The 11,027-nt window shown below is 36.8% G+C and overlaps 1 protein-coding gene across 3 annotated transcripts in view; it reads right to left on the minus strand.

Moving 5' to 3' along the window:
- LOC127456174 (A-kinase anchor protein SPHKAP-like) overlaps positions 1-10,769 on the minus strand; it is a 187,054-nt gene extending 176,285 nt beyond the window's left edge. For 2 of the 3 annotated variants that reach the window (XR_007899799.1, XM_051724522.1), the window contains exon 1: positions 10,625-10,769. The gene's annotated coding sequence lies outside the window, so the exon portion shown is untranslated. The remainder of the gene's footprint in view (positions 1-10,624) is intronic. The other variant, XM_051724524.1, reaches the window with a different exon arrangement.
- Positions 10,770-11,027: the final 258 nt, after the last annotated feature.

Here is an 11,027-nt window from a genome sequence, read left to right on the forward strand (position 1 = left end):
GTCCAGTTCCGATGCTCTTCAGCAGTGGACAGGGGTCATCATGGGCACTCTGACCGGTCTGAGGCTACACAGCCCCGTACACAGCAGGGTGCGATGCACTGTATGTTTTGACACATTCCTCCCTTAACCATCATTAAAATTTTCTGTGACTTGTGCCACAGTAGACCATCTGTCGGTTTGGACCAGACGGGATAGCCTTCGTGGCCCTCGCACATCGATGAGCCTTGGGCGCCAGACACTTTGTCGCTGGTTTGTGGTTTGTCCCTCCTCGGACCACTGTCAGTAGGCACCCCACAATCCTTGCCATTTCAGAGATGCTCTGACCCAGTCATCTGGCCATAAAAGTTTGGCCCTTGTCAAAGACACTCAGGTCTTTACTCCTGCCCATTTGTCCTGCATTCAACATGTTAACTACAAGAACTGATTTTTTGCTTACCATCTAATCTACCCAGACCTTGATATGTGGCCTAGTTAGGAGTTGATCAACATTATGTGCTTCACCTGTGAGTGGTCATAATGTTTTGGCTCATCAGTGTATCTCTACCAGTATGGACTGACTTTCATTCCTCTCTGAGTCACACAAAAGGTGAATTTTGGAAGAATGTCCTGACTTCTTGAAAGTGGGGAGGTGTGCTGACAAGCTCCCAAAAATGACCATGAAAGTATCATTAAAGTAGTCCATATGACCAGTGCTCTATATTTAGCATTTTCTGGAACCTTAAAATAGCTGTGTGTGACTCATTTGCATCCATATACAGTACATTCCAATATGGTGCCTTTAGACGTGCTGTGTGAGGTTTGGCTCTCGTGTGTATCATGACCAGATGGCATTCATGCCAAACCTGAAGTCATGTGTCTAAAGAAGATATCTTTAAATGGATTATAACTCAATTTAACAGTAATTTTTTTTTTCTTTTCTTTCTTTTTTTTTTTTTTTTTTTTTAACAGTGGGCAGAATTTGCACTGAATAACTGCTTAAATGGGTCTGTTCCTCAAACAAAGCTATCACATGGATTCATAAAACCTGGAAAATAATGCACAATATATCGTATGGACCACTTTTATGAAACTTTTTTGGAGCTGATTTTTCATGATATGGAAAAGACGGACTTTGATATTCTTCAAAAATGTACTGTTTATGTTCCACAGAAGAGAGAAACTCTTGTACAGGTTTAAAACTAAATTATGGTGAGTAAATTATGACAGAATCGCCATTATTTTAACTATTTATTTAATACCTGATCCAGGTTATTCTGTGCTACTGAGGAAGAAATTAAGAATCGGAGGGAGAAGAGATAGGAAAGAAAGAGTGGAGGAACTGAAGTGGTAACTGATGAAACAGAAAGAGACAGAGGACAGTTGGACTGGAGGGGCCATCTGTCTATAGATTATAAGACGCCTCTATGGGTCTGCCACAACAACCCATGAGACTGAATACAGGGATCTCTCACTCACTTCCTTTATTGAATGCATGCATGCTAATCCACTTGCTTGTTGCTCCCACTTAGCTCTTCTCAGTGGCTATTCTCTCCCATATCTCGACTTAGAATCAATAATTTCCATATTGTTCTATTTATGTCAGGACAGATGTTGTGAATAAACAGACGATTAAGAAAATATATGGTTTGTCATATTTTTATAGGCATGGTGTCTTTATACTTGAATAGGTTAGCATCTGTCACTGAACCTGTCATTTGCTTCAGGCTGCATATTCAATAAAAATCATGTTTTCTGCCTCATTTTATAAATGTAATCCACATGATATAAGTAAAAAATGCTGTTATAGCCACTCGATAATAATTGAAAGATATATGCAGTAGATAATGTGTAATTTGTAATGTTTACATTCTATACATAGCATGCTAACCTTGGCCATAGTATGCACCTGTTATGCTCTTTTATTATATTATATAATGGAATTTGTGAAAATAGTCGACGTAACATCATGAAAAATATTTTTTTATACTTAAGTGTTGCACCTGAGCATGCGCGTAACGCCGAGGCCAGTTGCGGTCCGAATAAAGTGTATACATGCTGGACGAAGCCTAGCTACAATTGTATTACACTTTCAGTCAGACTAACGTGTTTACGTTATATTTTACAATGACAAATTATTGCTTTGGTCCAACTGAAATCTAACTTTTAATGTCTATGTATGCACTCAATGTTACAAACTGCTCAGATTTGACAAAATACCAAAGTCTGTAATCAAATGTCAGAGATTTTGACATGAACGCAAGCATTTCTAAGACAAATTATCTATAACTATGCTATCCACATTCATTAATACTGTAGGTCTGTTCACTTACTGCATGTCAACAAGTCTCATTTGTGTCTAATTGTATTTCTTCACAAAAATTTTAAGAAACATCTGAGAAAAAGTTGATACACAAATTGAAACCTAACTGAAATCTCCATTAAGTCTCCTGAACTTTGAGCAATACATTCTGGTTAATATGGTTACTCAGTTTCAGAAAGCCCATGCAAGGCACTGACTTTACAGTCAAAACTCAAAATGACCCATTTTACAAGACATGAAACAAGCACACATGCACAATCGTACTTGAAAACAAAGAGTGGGAGGGGAAAAGCACTTTTGTATTAGAGGAAACTGTTAGCATGGGAGATCTTTTGGTTGTTTTGATTGGTCGATTGTTTCAACCCTCTAAGTGTGCTCAGTAATTATCTTGTCTAACTGACTCACAGTGCTCTGGTGACCCTAAACCCCACAATGCCATGTCACCATCATGGCAGCCAGCAGGAAAAGAACCTCCTATTGGCACACGCACAGTCGCACACAAACTGACATTCTCTGCACGACAGGCTTTCGCCCTTTAAAATCAGCCCACGTTTTAGTGCACATTTTGTTGCTGTTTTTCGTGTTTAGCAGTGCAATATTAATGAGGTTTATTTTTTAACCTTAACTCTGTGAAATGGCTGTTTTAAAGAATAAATGTTCACAAACCTAATGTAAAAGGAAAGTATGTCTTTGAAGTAATTCCATTAGAGTAAATCAATAGTAGATGGCAGTGTTTTAGATGTATAGTTAAAAACCTCTAAAATAGCACAACAGAAATCATAGCCTACCCCCCTTACCCATATGACCAAAACAATTTAATAAAAATAAAAAAGATCTCTTTAATATATATATATAAATAAAAAAAACTACAATTATTTAAAAAAAAAATTAAAACAAAAATCCACACTAAAAGCCCCATATCTCTGGGATTTAACCATATAGGGCCTTAAATATGAAGAGGATAGGAAAGTCTAAACAATAGGAAAGTTTGTTCTGAATCAGAATCTTAAAAGATACTTCTGGAGTTATAGGCACTCCAACTTTGGAAAAACAACACAATTTAAAAAAAATCTTTTTTTACACATTGGCATTTAATGCAACAACAGGTGCTGAAGTCAAATGACCTACCTATCTTTGTGTAAAAATAAATAAATAAATAATAATAATAATAATAATAATAATAATTATTATTATTATTATTATTATTATTATTATTATTATTATTATTATTATTATTTCGCTGCCACCTTTCTAAAGTACTTTTTTTACCTGTAGTTTATCTCCAAATCACAGGTGAAAATTGTCATTTTGATCCCCCTCTACAAAATAATGGATTACTTAGTAAATATTGATCCATGTCGTTTAATAATATGGCTTTCGTCATCATTTATGTTTATCTTTCTTTATAAAAGATATTTAAAAAATAAAAAATTTCAGCCAGAGATTTTTCAAAAAGTTGGTTGATTTGACATAAAATAACCCAATAGACCCCAGCCTCAACACAACACAGGAAATGAAGAACAAATTCCATCTCTACTTTTCTCTTGTGGCGAATTATCCCTCGCAGCTGTGGACGATTACGGAGATAGCGGGCGAGGGATAAAGACGCAGCCAGAGCCACAGAGGCAAGACACAGAGAGAGAGAGAGATGCACGCAGCCGAGTTGATGTGTGCATTCCATGTTGGGCTGAAAAGTCAACTGTGAGAGAGACACACAGTGCTGTGTGTGGGTGTGTCGAAGATATTGTGTGATGAAAAGCTATTTTATTTTGTGTCACATTGAAAAGTGTTTTTAATAAAAGTCGTATGTTTGGATGTTTGCTGGCTCTCACCTCCATCCATCATAGAGAGCCCAGCTAACAAGCTGTCCGTGTGTTGGCTGTTGCTGTTTCACTTAAATAGTACTTTGATATATTTGTGTGTGAGCTCATTCGTTGTCGCTATTAAGCTGCAATGCTATCATTATGATCATCAAAAGAGAGTGTAATTAACCGTGTTTTAAACACCTGTCTCTGAAAAACGTTTGCTAAACACGTTTTAATATAATATAATGAAAGCTCTTTGACTCGTTAATGGATATTATTTAATAAAAGTGAATGTTCGTCACTGACTGTAAACCTCCCTGCCCTGGGAGCCGAAATGTTTGCGTGACGTAACACTTGCATCTCAATGAAATGGGAGCTGAAGATTTCCGCACGAATTTCCAAGTCAGAACTCCGACATAAAGTGTCACTCCATTGCATTTTCCCCAGTTGAAAGGTGGAAATTCTGACTCTCCGAGTTGAATGGAAATTCATGAATCATCACAGCAACAACAATATGGAGCATTGAGGCTTTCCCCACAGGAGTGAACACTTGGGGACACACAGGCCAGGCGTGTGGCAGTGGACTCAATGCACTGCAAGTGTTTCAAACAGCTAGACAGAGCAGAATGCAGCATCTTCAAAACTGAACTTCAACTTAACACGTATATTAAAAACGAGATGGTTATGGTGTCTCCTGTTAAGCCAACCACTATTTGAAAATAGACGGTTCAGGCATTCATTAAAAAAACTGGTGCACGCTTACTAAGATTACCACGGTAACCTGAAGGAAAAACAGACAGACATGCGTTGTGCACATTCTTTCATTGAGTTGGGCAGCGAATCTTTACATAATGACAAAATATGATACATTATATTTTGATTATGCAATCTTTTGTACATTTTGTAACAGATTATTTTATAACAGTTTATAATAACGAATAGACGATACACTGGAACAACAAGATGCAATGCAGCAGCCAAAGACGTTTGTCGGACATGTTATTATATATACAGTAATGTACATGTCATTACCCCTCGAGTACTCGAGTAATTAGTCTGAGTACTCGAGTAGACAAAATGACCAAAATGCCCATCCCTAATGTTTGTGTGATTGTTTGGATACATATATAAGTATGATAGAAGAGACAACCACACCTTCTTCTGGAATACAGTGTATTTGTTACCTATCTCACAATTCTTGTAACACAAAGAAATGTTATAATCTCTACCTTCTTCTTTACCTGCAGTGAGCATTGCACCCGCAATTTGATATTCTCTTTTTCCAGCTTCTTGTCTTTTCTGTTTGACCTTTATTTTGCTCTCAATTATATACACATTTTTTGCTATGTTGCACTTCCATTTGTTCAGTCACTCAGTTAATTCTCTAAACATCTGTAGAACTCAAGACTAGCCTCACTCTCACAAACACACACATACACACATTGATTTCACTATATAAGTGAGGGCATCTCATACAGTAGAATAAATAGTTTTTATATGATGGTAATGTTATTTGCTATACCCCAACCCTACATGTGCTGTCAAATAGTGGGAATCAGTATTGGGTAAATTCCCCCCAAAATTAATCCACTACAAATGACTAATTACTTCTTGTAATTTAAAATTATGATCAGATTACTTGACTGATTACTACATTAAATAAGTAATCACATTACTAATTACTTTTAAATTACTTTTTAAAACAGAAACGTTTTTGTTTATCTGTCAACAAATTCAAAAGGCAATATTTCCTTATTGTTCATTGTCACACAAAAATTGTAGACCCACTTTACCCAAGTAATATATTTAACAGAATTAACTTAACTGAAATCAGTAACTGTAGTCTGATTCCAAGAATTTAAAATGTAATGTGTTACAGTATTTTTTTAATTTAAGACTTACCAAATTCACCAAAAAATAAAATGCGCCTTCTTAAAGCCCCACTTATTTGCATGCACTGTCTGCACTGTTTTAGTATATAAAGCATTGCTCCATTCTTAAACGTATTTACCGTTAATACAGAATAAACACTGGTGTGAAGGGTGGAACCTTTGTAATGTGTCCGCCCACAGTCATTACACTGACGCACATGCCACAAACAGACAGACACACAACAGCTCCAGAGCCCTTCTACAAAGTTAAGCCTACAAGCTTAGCATAAAAATAGCATTAGGCAGCGGCCCCATAGACATTTTATGGGTGGTACTGTCGTAACACGCTTGTTTACTGTTACACTCTCTCCAATGATTGAGCTGTGGAGTTTGTTATCTCGATAAATAAAAGAATCTCTGACAGTGCTTCCCTGTCAGTGAAAAAATTGTGGAGAAAGGAGCTCTTAGCGCTATTTGATGTACAAAACAAGCCCAGACAGGACTTGTGATAGAAATCAAGTATTTTTCAGCCTATGTAAGGTGCATTTTAATTACCACAGAAGCACTTCAAGTCTTAACTATCACCAAAACGCAGTGTGATGAGGAGGAGGGTGTGGCCGGGCCGTGAGGACACACGCCCGGCGCTGAATTGTCCTAATCAGCCGGGAGGGGGATAAAGATGAGCCAGAGGCGCCAGTTCGAAAGAGAGAGAGAGACACACAGCGGCTGATTAAGACAATTCAGTGCCGGGCGTGCGTCCTCAGGGCCCGGCCATGCCCTCCTCCTTGTCACACGCAGAATGAGACGTTTTTGTCTGCAAGCGCTTGTCATGGTGAGTACAGAGACACGAATCATGAACGCAGCTTCACGATTGCTGTGACAAAGCAAATTGCCACAGTCTACTGGCAGATTAATATTGTGGAGGATGAGAGTTTAAAAGCCCAGGTACCCTTTATTGCGCATTCCGTATCGTATCGTGCCCAGCCAACCACTTTGCCTTTCTGAGTATACTTTTCTGACTGCGAAGGAATAGGAACACATTCAACGCATGCGCACTACAACTGCTTTGTGACACTCTTTTAGTACAGTTAATGGCCAGTGCATGCGCAGTCGACATGCACAGATGAGGACCGTGTGCGCGAGTCAAGAAAATCTAGGTGGCTGTGCTGATGATGAAATTTGCGTCACGCATACTGTGCACGAAGCGATCAGCAACGCGGATGCGCAATGTATACTTTGGCTTTAAATGATTTAATGCCCATTGCAATGAATATGCAACCTATGTGGGGACTAGTTCTTTCAATTAGTCAAACTCCCAATTAGACTTTGGGAAACATTTAATGTTACTTGAATTGGTGCTATTTTAATGCATTTCTATCTTTATATTGTAGAAGGCTTTGTTTGGAAAAAGTTAGTAAAGCATTATATTGCTACATATTGTTTTGTTTTCTTTCCTGTGATGGAAATAAATAAATTTTGACAGGAGAAATTTCAGCACTTTAAAAATCTGTGATTAATTGCGAGTAACTACAAAAAATTATGTGATTAATCAATTGACAGCACTAATTATAAGCATAATTTACATAGGAAGAAGAGGTGTTTGCACTGAAAAGAATTTAAATGTCTTAATTTTAATTACATTAATTTAGCACCAGGTTGAATTGGATTACGGCTAGTCTGTGAATATGATGAAAGTTATTGCGCTGAGATACCATACACAAAAGTGATGCAACTGTTTACTGAATTTGCTCCTCGTTTTTTTAGGAATGTGATATTCCTTTTTTGTATGAATCTAATATTCCTTCCTCTCTAGATATTAACTTCAGCCTAAAAACAGGTTCAGGATAGGTAGAGTGAAAGAGAGGGAGAGATGAGTATTTGAGCAGTTGCCAATGGAGTCAGTTAGGTCAGTGTAAATTAATAAGATTACTCATGTTAGATCAAGAGTTAGCTTTAGTGCTGTGACCTGTTTTGGGTATTAACACAGAGAGGGTGGATGAAAATTTAGAAAACACCCAGCACTATGACTCAAACAGCTACTGTGCACTGCCAACTTTAAACAGACTTCACACACATTGTCAGTTTTGTTGTCAGTATGTCATCGTCAACCCTTGTAAGATAAAGTAAACATGCATTGATCTGAGTCCAACTACTGGTCACTAGAGCAAAAACAGATGATTTTGGCCTACTTTGTGAGAGCTAAATAAGAGGATATCTGGTGATTTTGAGGTGAATTGAAATAACTCATAAATCACAGATAATGAGATTTCCCTCCTATCTTCATTACAGCCATCAGTAGACAGTGCCAGATCATTAAATGTAGTGTTTTGCCCTAAATAAATGATTTGACAGATAAAAATACATTAAAGCATCAGGGAACTGTAACAAAAATCAGTGTATTTGTTGCAAGCGGTTCAATCTCTTCAAACACTTTATACTCACTTTCACTTTCTCATACTATCTTTTATGTTTTTCATACATTTATTTATGTGCCATATGCTGATCTCTGTACACTCATTCATTACTTTGATTAAACAAAACCTGCATTCATTTTATTCTTTATTTAGTCCCAGAGAGATGACTTCAGACTCATTATAGCAGATAACTAAGGAGTTCATAAGGGTCATAGAACAACACAACATTTTTGTTGTATTTTGCAGTAAAAATATCGAAACATCCTTAAAACAAGAACAAATTACTTGACAGGTAGAATGACATTAAGTCTTGTTTTCAGAGAAATCTACATTTATGCTTAAAAACAACAAGAAGAAAAAACTGTTTGCTAATGGGGTAAGCTTGTTTTCTCTTTGAATCAAATTGATATGCATATACAGTATATTCACTGGAAAACAAGACAAAATAGTAAAAAAATATTATTTTGTGAGTATTTGGACATTTACAATGCAAAAAATAAATTTCTTAATTAGCATTTTTGTCTTCTTTTAAAAATGTCTAAACATTCTTAAAACAATCTCGTCTCATTCCAAACCTGATATTTTCTTTCGTCCATTGTATGCAAAAGTTATTTTCCTATTAAAACATGGTTAGGTTTTTGTTTGGGTAAGGGTTAAACTTAGGGGAAATCGTAATAACGTCATACTTTGGTTCATTTTTCTCAATGGGAGTAAAAGTTGTACCTTTTTGTAGAGTCAACTTGTACAATTTTGTATGATTCTGCCATCTTGTACTGTTATTATTAAGACTTGTAATGAGACTGAGTTGAGTATTTGAGCAGTTGCCATTTGAGTCAGTTAGGTCAGTGTAAAGGTACAGAATAGGGCTACTCCTGTTAGATTTAGAGTTAGCTTTAGTGCTGTGAAACATTTAAAAAAATTAAAAAAAAAAAAAAAAAAAACATTTAAGCTCAACAAAAAAGCCATGTGCCATTACCAGGGTAATACCATGGAACTGAATAGCAGAGTTTCCACTATCAGGCCAAATGAGGGCGTGCTAGTGCGTTGGTGGTACAGCTGATGGTGGAACACAGATCGATTCTGGTCTCGTGGCTCGAGGTCTGAGGCTATTGGCACTGGCTGACCAGTTGATAGCCCTGGTTCGCACTGGCCCGACTGTGGAAACGTGCCTAATAAATACTATAGTCACATTTCGTGATATTGTCATGGTACTCCACGGTTCTTCAAAAAATACCTCGGTTTTACTATTTGCATTACCACGGATCATGTCTAAAAAAAAAAACATTGTAATACTGTGGTGCTTTTTGTGAGAAAGGTATTACAAAAGGCAATTATTTGTGATAATGGAAACACTGGACAAATTTGGATATCTATTTAATAAAAGAAAAATGCTTAAAGGGGTCATGACATGAAGAATCAAATTGTCCTTGATCTTTTGACATACTATAGAAAACATGCTGTAAGTTTCAGAACTTAAAACTTCCTTCTTGCTGCAAAAAGAGCATTTGTTGAAACCAAGTTGCCAAAATGTCTTGTTGTCTACTTCATCCACATTGGGATGTCACACTGTGTTAGACATTTGCATCTGACCAACTCCACCACAACACATCAACACCTACTTTACCTTATCACTTCCGTAGCCCACCCAGTAGCAGTGAGTTGGCAAGGAGAGAACAGGTCAGTCAAGAGCAGAGAGCCAATCATAAGAGTGGGTGGGTGTTAATGTAATGATCATATTTTACAAATATATGACTGTTTTAAGTGCAAAAAAAAAAAAAAAATACAAAAAAAATACAAAAACATTTTTTATATTTTTTGTGTACTTCAAGGAACATATTAAAATAATTAAAACAATGCAAGTCATGACTCCTTTAAATATTCTAAAATCAAAGAATTAGTTAAGTATAATACTATAAGTACTATTCATTAATATATATATTAGCGACCTTCATCTTTCCGCCCCTGTCCCTGCTGTGGTCTGTGCACACCACTGCAGTGCAACAAAATAATTGCATCACACTATAAATGTATAGACAGAACACAACATATATGCTTTTGCTTTTAAATTCACAATCTCACACAAAAATGTCCCATTAGCTCTCTCAGATACACAAACATTCACAGATGAACACAAAGACTAGTGCATTCATCAACAGAGACAGTAAATAAACACAAACAACACACATGCGCACAAACTTGGCAGCACATGCAAAGCAGAACCAGGCTGCAACTTACCTTAAGCTGAACTCTCTTTCTCATCAGCACACTGTGACGAACAAGTGTATTTTTCTTTGAGTCCACGAGGATCATTCGCTTTCATCTTCTACTCTTCTCTCCTTCTTTTTCTCTCTCTCTATCATTCTCTTTGAGAGAGACGACGTTGAAGCTCTGGCTTTGCTCTTACCGTAGTGGCTATGTGTGAGTAACTTGCAGTGTTCAGTGTGTATTAAATATGTCTCTTACAGGTAATGTTGACAGAATTAATGTATTTGCTCATTGTTATGCATGTAATAATTCTATTTTTCTTGTCTTGTTGCAGCATGCACGTTACATTATAATGTGTGTGCGTGTGTATGTAATGTGTCTAATCTCTTTGAGGAGGTGAGAGAGCGGGTGCTTAGCAGCTGGGAGTCTATAG

This window comes from Myxocyprinus asiaticus, chromosome 18, assembly GCF_019703515.2.
Source record: "Myxocyprinus asiaticus isolate MX2 ecotype Aquarium Trade chromosome 18, UBuf_Myxa_2, whole genome shotgun sequence".
Classification (NCBI taxonomy): domain Eukaryota; kingdom Metazoa; phylum Chordata; class Actinopteri; order Cypriniformes; family Catostomidae; genus Myxocyprinus; species Myxocyprinus asiaticus.